Source organism: Solanum tuberosum, unplaced genomic scaffold (genome assembly GCF_000226075.1).
Source record: "Solanum tuberosum cultivar DM 1-3 516 R44 unplaced genomic scaffold, SolTub_3.0 scf00090, whole genome shotgun sequence".
NCBI classification, from domain to species: Eukaryota; Viridiplantae; Streptophyta; class Magnoliopsida; order Solanales; family Solanaceae; genus Solanum; species Solanum tuberosum.
The window spans coordinates 893527-902390 of record NW_006239013.1 but is presented as its reverse complement, the minus strand read 5'-3'; positions in this window follow the sequence as shown (position 1 = coordinate 902390).

Here is an 8864-nt window from a genome sequence, read left to right as displayed (position 1 = left end):
AAGGGAATTAAGAATTTGACTGAATTCTAGGGACCTAGTGCATGAAAGGAACCCACTAGTGAAATCCCAGATACCTGGTGATGAATCTCACAGAGAAATGTTTTAATTTCGGGGATGGAACTGAAGAAAACCTGTTGCGTTCTTGGAAGGGTTGGGTCGCCTCTTTTCTCTTCTTTTTTGTTCTAGGTTTGGTGATATTTAGAGAATAAATGTTCTGGGTATGTCTGACTAAGTTAATAGGCTTAAACGGAGTAAAACGACATAGTTTAGGCATTAAACGATGTAGTTTAAGTGCTGAACGCATAAGGTAAAGGACCAAAATGACCCTGACTTAATTCTGATGAATCCCATCCACGGAGGGAACGACGGTCTGTAGTTTGGACTACCGGCCGTCGTTTGGGTTCGTCGTTCATCATTTGCCCGACATGGCTTCACTAAACCGAGCATAACATTTTACTCAGAGATGGGATTTTAGTAAACTCGGTTGCGTTGGAAAGAGGATTCAATTATCTTCCATTTGATGGGTCATGGTCCACCTAATTCCTTTTGTGCTAAGAGGTATGACCGTTTAAAGTTGACCCAACAACAATTTCCCTCTAACTGGTTGCTGAACCTCACCTACGATCCGTAGGTCCAACAACGGACCGTACTGGTCGACCGTGGGTGGGATCAGAGACTATAAAGGTTTGGGCCTTAACGACAGAACCCCACATACGGTTTGTGGTCCTACCTACGGTCCATGGGTGGTTCCATTGGTACTGGCACCAAATTTTCTGAAAACTAGGACTTTCTTCATTTTGAGATCCGAGGTATTACAGTTGTTTAGGCTCGTATGTCGAAGAGCATTTCAACATGTAGTTTAGGCTTGTATTAAGGAGCATTTTAGGAAATAATTCCATAAATGTAATTGTCCTTCTAACCTTTTGTGATGAAGCATTCATGCACTTTGATTTGGTGTTGATTTTTATACTTTCGCATTGTTGAAGCTGATTTACACTTGATTTTGTGTCTACTCCTGAAAGTTGGGGTTTATAAGTCTCTTGATTCTTTTTCCTTTTGCGAGTCACCAAAATCTAAGTATCGCCATTCTTTTCATAAGAGAAGTCTTATAATTTGGATGTGTTTGCTGTTTTCTTCAAGGTGGAAATTTCAACTGATTCAAAGCTCTCGAACTGTAGTATGATGACACCTTCTTCAATGTTTAGAGATACTACAGAGGAAAGAGCTTCTAAATTGAATCTTTTTTATGATCAAGTTTGGCACTAGCACGATTTGTCTCAGCTGTCTCACCATCTTCAATTATGATCTTTTCCTCTCATACCAATGACATGATCTTTTTCTTCAGAATAAAGCAATTTATGGTGTGATGACCGATGATGCGGTGAAATTTACAATGCATAAGATCATTGACTTTATTGGATTCTTTCGGCCGCTTTGACTCGGGAGTGCAATGACTTCCTTAGTTAGCAGCAGCTCATCAAGAATCGCAAGTCTGGAAAGGTATACTCATTCGCTTGTAACTCCTTCAAGGTAGATTTCTTTTTCACTTCTTAAATTTTTTGATGCGTCACATTCTATTTCAACTTTTGTCTTGTAGAGGCCTTTGTAGAAGTTGTGGTTACCGCTATGGATTCTTTAGTTGTGTATTTTAATGACTCTTTGAATTGTGTATCGTCTTTTCTTGGATTAAAGACAGGTGATATCATTACATGATTTGCAATACTTAAGTCCATGTCATGAGCTGTGTGCAGCTAATTCTTGAAAACTTCAAGGTTTAATTCCTTGAAGGATATATAGAAGGCATAAATGCATCCCTTGTATACAAATTTCAACTGCAGAGATTTTAGAAAGTTGAACTTTGAAATCTAAGCTCAACATTCGCCAATGATTGATGTAGTCCACTACGGGTTCATTCTTACTTTGTTTTGTGTTTGTCAATTCCATCATGCTCACTGTACGAAAACTACTGTAGAAACGATCGAGAAATTGATTTTCCAGTTGCTCCAAAGAATCAAATGATTCAGGCTCCAAGTCAGTATACCAATCAAATGCGTTTTGTTTTAAAGAACAAAAAAGTTTCTTGACAAGAAGATCACCATGTGTACCAGCAATGATACAAGTCTCGACGAAATGGGAAATATGTTGCCTTGAATTTTCCCTCCCATCAAATTATTGCAATTTTGGTGGTTGGTATCCAATTGGAATTTGTAGACCCTGGATTCTCTTAGAATACGACTTTGTATATCCTAAGAAACTTTGTGGTGGGCCACCATATTGAGTTTTAATGGTGTTCGTGATCATATCTTGTAGTTATTGAACTGTTAGAGTAGCCACAAAAGCAGATTGGTTTGTGCATTGAGACTCAACAATCTTTGTGGGAACCATCAACTTTTTTTGCGTTGTTAAATTGTGACGTGACTCTCCAGATTTGGAGAGATCTAATTTGCTCATAAGTTGGGCGATTTGGAGATTTTTGTCATCAATAGACTTCTTCAAGATTTCAATGGTTTGCTCCATCATTGCAAAGTTATTGTCCATCTCAGTTGCGTCAACCATGAAGGTGTTGACCTTTGTTGGAATTGAAGAATTTATTGAATTCGTAGATTCACCAAAGTTGAAGCCAGAGTGAGAAAGGTCATCAAACAGCTTACATGCGATGTTGCTCTCCAGGGATTGCAGTTTTGAGTGTCATTTGAGACTTGCGTTTTCTTTTCATCTCCAAGGAGGTCAAATATTCATATCCATTCAAGGAACTTGTCTTGAATTCGCGTCGAGTGATTGGATCAACATCACTAAAATCAACAAATGTGACAACAGTAGAGTACTTGCCCAAAACTTCATTGTTCTTTTTGAAGTCCATTGCAATAGTTGAACTTAAAGTTTTTCTTGATATACAGGAGAAAGAGATGAAAAGCAAAATTGGTCCCACTGGGCGTGCAAAATTTATTTGCAATAAAATTCCTTAACCGCTGAAAACTAACAGCAAGCAAAATAAATAAAAGAAAATGTGATTTTTATTGATGAATCTTGTGAGTATAATTCCGTTGTTCTCTTGATTCTTCTCTCATAAAGTTCTCCGTGAGTTGAGGACTGTCAGTAGCGTATTTCTAAAATATAGGATGATTTAGACCTCCTTGAGATGTGTTTGATCTCCGGGAATGTCGGGCAGCAATTCATCATTTCAAGTCAATCTCCGAGAAGAACTCTGTTGACCACTCCTTTGAAGAGTTGTGTAGTTGGTGTTGTAACTTTCTCCAACGCTTACTCTTGGGCTTGTTGTAGAGTTTTCTTAGAATTCCCCCTTTAGAATGTCATGTCCATCCACTAGTTATAGTTGTAAGGGGGTGGACAAGTTTACTTATGATCGGCCAAAAGATGCCATTTTTACACTTAGAAGATTGTGATTGGTTCTTGAATTTGACTGAGACTACCACTTCTTTTAGACATGTGACAACACCTTGTTGGTCTTGGATGCCTAGTCACTGTGACATGTGGCACGAGTTTGGGCTTCAAGGTAAAATGGACCTTGGACTCGAATTTAATAAAACTGGACTTATTTATTTGTAAAGCCCATATTAATTATTCTATACAAATAAACATGGATTTAATTCAAATTTCGTATAAATTAAATTCAATAAAATTTGTGTGTCTACATACGCGTCTGTAACACCCAAAAATTTCTAAGTTAAGACTCGAACTATTCTTCATTAGTGAATAAGATTGTACCAAGATATTCTTGATTTATATTAGATGTTAACATTAATTTTTTAGTGTGGGAATGATTTTTTATATGAATTAAGGTCACTAGAATCCCCTAGCACAAAGTTGAGTTGAAAGTATTCATACCGATTGAGTTTCAATATGAGATTTTACTTGGGTCAACTTCAAATGATCATATTTTTAAGAACATACAGAATAATGTGACTCATTACCTATAAAATTAAAAGTTCTTTGAGTCCTCTATCCAACGCTGCCAAGTGTGCTTAATTTCAACCTCGGAGTAAAAAGTTATTCCCATTTGAGTGAAGCTTTCATATTTAAGGCATCTCATTCGTTTCTAGAAGGGTATTTTGGTCTTTTCCTTTTCCTAATAGGCCTAGCACGTTTTTCTTCACCCCAAAAAGGGTCTAATCAGTTTTAGATCACTTTATCACATTCCTAAACGCTTCGAGAAATTAGTGCGAGATTTCAAGAAGAGAAAAGCTAGGTTTTCAAGCGTCCTTCAAGAATTGTTGATTTTCGCCAAGAACATTATTCTTTCCAGGTATGTAAGGCTTCTCACAGTGTTGGACTTATTTGTTCTCACGCCATACCTCTAAATTTAGTCAAGAAATTGTTACATCTAAAGGATCCATCTATGATTCTTGATATTGAATTTAGTTCTTTTAACAATTCAAGTTTAATTTCCTTGTTCTCTTTAGAATCTTGTAATGCCGTTCATGCTTTGAATCACATGAACCCTATAAATTGGTAAAGTTATGTTTAAAAAGGAATCGTATGAAAGTTTTTATGTATTGGCTTTGGGTTGAGAAACAAGAAGAGTTTAGGAGAAATTTCTCAATTCTAAACTAGTTTGGAGCTTGAATTTTACAAAAAAAAATCGTCGAAGTCGCTAGGGAAGGGATGGGGTGGTGTGTAGCAGTATGCCAAGAGTGTTGGGGCGACGAGCCAACAGTATGCCAGGAGTGCTGGGGCCGCGCACCATCAGTACGCGCAAACCCAACCCTAGTACTTTGGGGTCTGGGACGGCGCGCCAGCTGTGCGCCCATACCCAATCTCAGTACTTTGGGGCCAGGCATCCTGCGCCAACAGTACGCCAGGGTTTGCTGGGTTGATTCTTTCCTTTGTTTCATCAGGCGCATGTTCCTTTAAGTTGTTCCCACGTTTCTCTTCACATTATTAGCTCATATAAGCTCCATTTACCTTTGAAAATTCAGCATATCCTAATCACATGTTTTAATGCACATTCAAAACTAAAGTGAGTTTAAGAAAAAAGTATAAGAATTTTATTGAGTTGATTCGTTCATGTCTATATTTCAACACGAACCCTATTCTTGAGTATTCATTGAATTCTTATTGAGAATTTTTTAAACAAAATATTATTGTTTAAACTGAGTTTTTGAGAAAGTAAAGAGGAGTTTGAGAAAGAGTATAAGGGAACTAAGTAGTCCCAAACAAAGCATTTTGTTATATTGAGAATAGAACTATAATTCATGATTAGTATGACAGTCAAGTATACCATCAATGTGTAAGAATTATGAAATCTAGATATTCCATCAATATTTATGCAGTATGATTTCCCGAGTCATAAATGATCAGATCACAATATACAATTGTTTTAAACTATTTTTTTGAGAAAGTAAAGAAGAGTTTCAAAAAAGTATAAAAGTTTTCAGTTTTTATAAGTCGATCTTGAACTTTAAAGATAAGTCCATAAGCATGTGTTTTAAATGCAAGTTTTGAACAGAGTCTTTTGAGAAAGAGTCAAATGATTTGATATGTAAGTATAATTGATGTTTTTAAAAAGTACTTCAGTAAAGTAATAGTCCCTTTCTTTGTAAAGGGTGATTGAGCAAAGTGAAAAATAAATTAAACTAATAGTCCCTTTCTTTGTAAAAGGTGAATTGAGCATAAACTTATATTTGATTATTTTGGGTATACTATCGAGCACCGAATTAGGTTAGGGTCTTTCATAGCTCAAAAATCCCATAAAATTGCATAGCTAGCGTAGGATAGGGTAACATTAGTTCTTCATGCGACTCCTCACTGCCTCTGAGAAGGTCTATTAGATGGATTCATAGTCACAATATCATCCTATACCCCGATAAGGTATAGGATGACCATTACGTAGCTAGCGTAGGATAGGATAACATTATTTCTTCATGCGACTCCTCATTGCCTCTGAGAAGGTCTATTAGATGGATCCATAGTAACAATATCATCATATACCCCGATAAGGTATAGGATGACCCTTACAACGTAGGTGAAATGTTGTATCATTGCTAGGCTCATAGTAATGGTTATTGGTTAGAGAAACTCCCCACAAAGTAAAGTATATTATTTTTATACTACTTTTATTGCATATTTTATTATAAAGCTTAAATGGTTTTCACCTCATGTTCATGTATTGATTCAATTGAGTTGTTTTTTTATTCAGCCATATTGCATACATGTACATTCAATGTATTGATGTCCTTCGACATGCATGTTTTAATGATGCAGATACTGGTTCTTAGAATCATCAACTGACATTTCGTTGAGATCAGTTTACACTTCAAATAGTTCAAGTGAGCCTCATTGCATTCCGAGAGACTTCACATTTATTTTCTAGTCAGTTGTTTTGAGTAGAGGGGGTCTTGTCCTGGCACTCATCTATATACAGTAGAGGTGTCACGCCCCGAGCCTACACCCTGGGCGGGACCGGCACTCGGAGACCATTGCTGGCCCCAAGCGAACCCTTGGCCTGGCTTTCTTAACTCAGTGGAAACGTACTCAACAAAATAACTCAATGCCATGCAAAGACATAAAATAATTTAACTGATGAAATCAAGCCAAAAAGGCAACTCGAGTCTCAAAATATAATATTTACATAAATACATAGATGAGAGACTCAATACTAACTGACTGACTGTCTGTCTATGAAGCCTCTAACATACTGAGATGGATGTTGGGACAGGCCCCCGGAACATCCTAATAACACAAAACTAAAAGAACAAAACAATTGAGTCCTCCGGAAGCAAGGAGGCTCACCACTGACTCTAGAGTGCTCAGCTGGATCAACGGCGTGCAGGATGCTGATCCGGGGTACCTGTGTCTGCATCGTCATAAGATGCAGGCCAACTGGCATCAGTACATTGAATGTACGAGTATGCGAGCTGGAAAGCTAAACCGCAACTTCAGCTTGAAAAGAGTACAAGAGAACACTTACCTTGGCTCTGTTTAACTCATGAATAACTGAACTCAATATATAAAGCAATATGACACATGCATTATATAAAGCTTGAAAAACTCTTAAAACATGACGTAAAAATCATATTTATAATATCATAAAATACCATGCTTCCTCTCAAGGTCTACTTGTGCAATGTATGAATGAAGTCCCATAACCCCATCCATACTAAGCAGAACCCTCGAGGAACCATGCTCTTTCTACTGTGGGAGCTTCTCTAACGGACAAACCACCACTATGAATCTGAGTGGTGATACAACGTTTTACCTCACGTTGCTCGAGGATCATCCCATATCTTGCCGTGATATAGAAAGCTAACTTTACTAAGTGGATCCACTAGCTTAACTTTACGGATTCATCTAAAAAGTATGACCCGTTAACTCCCATGTTGGCTACATGGTTCTTATGGAGAGTTGAGTTTAATATGAACTCGCGTCCCCAAAATCGGTGCTCGATACTACTCCCAAAATGCTTTTGACTCATAAGTGTTTTAAACACATCTTTCTTTAAGTGAGATAATTACTCAAAATCTAGCCCAAAGGCTCACTTGGAAACGATGTTCCTTTTTCTTGAAAACTAGCCCTAAGGCTCTTTTGGAATCATAGTTCCTTTCTTATTCAAATGTAAAAACATTTAGAACTTCTTTGGGAATACATAGTTTCCCTAATAGCTTTTGAGAAATGAACTCAACGTTAAACTCTTGACTTGGAACTTGAGCCTTAGAATGAAGTTAAAACGTTCAATGAAGACTCTTGAAAAGCTTGGAAGACTTGCTTGAACTTACTTCTTCACCTAACTTGACTTGACTCTAACTTTTCTTTAACTTGATACTAACTTGCCTTGAATTGAACTATGGATTCAAGGTATATGATCACACGTGTTTAACCAAGTTCGGGATGTTTAGAAACACTTTGGGGTGTGGGAAACAACTAGGGAACATAGGTATAACACCTAGGAACATGCATGAGAAGGCATGGAAGAATGAGGGAAACTTGGCGTCCTTGGCGCTCTGCAAGGCGCGGAGCGCCAGCCCTCGAAAGTCAGAGGTCACCTGCTGGCTCTCTGAGAGGCGAGGCGCCCCAAGGGGGAAACCTCAGAATCCCTTTTGGGGTGCGCTGGCAGGCGCGACGCGCCAGCCCCCTTGCTCAGAAACTCGACTTTTCTCCCTCTTTTCTTCAACTTTAAACCATCCTTACTTCAAAGGATCTAACCCCAAACACTAAGGATCATCAATCCCTCAACATACCATAGATTACAACTCCAAACACAACCCAATCATGTCTCACAACCAACCATAACTTCAACCACACAACTAACAACATCAACAACATCAAACCAACAACTTCAACAACAATTTCCAATCTTTCCTCAAATCATAAAATGAGCTTGGTGTGTGGGGGAAAGGATCAGCCCACACTAAATACTCACATACCTTGATAGGGATAACCCCCGATGATAATCCACGTTGATCTTTGACGGAAACTTGTTGATCTCCTCTTTCTCCTCTTCTTCTTCTCCTTCTTCTTCTTCTCTTCTTCTTCTGAATCCTGTTCTTTTACTCTTTTAAAATGGGACAAAATGATCCAAGGATAAGCCCTATACAACAATATAATCCCAAAAGAATTGGCTAGGGAAAAGACTAAAATGCCCTTAATTTTCCGGACGGATTCCCTGCCAACTGCCCAACTTTCAAAGGGCATAACTCGCTCATACGAACTCGGAATTGAGCAAACTCGGTGGCATTGGAAAGATCGTTCCAAGGGCTATGCAGCCATAACTGGAACTACTCCTAAATCATCCTGATCTAGGAGTTATGACCGCTCAAAGTTGGCCAAAAACTCACTGATTTCCACACTTAGCCAAATTTCCAGATTTTCAACTTTATTCCAAAAATGACTATTTTTGATTTTTAAGC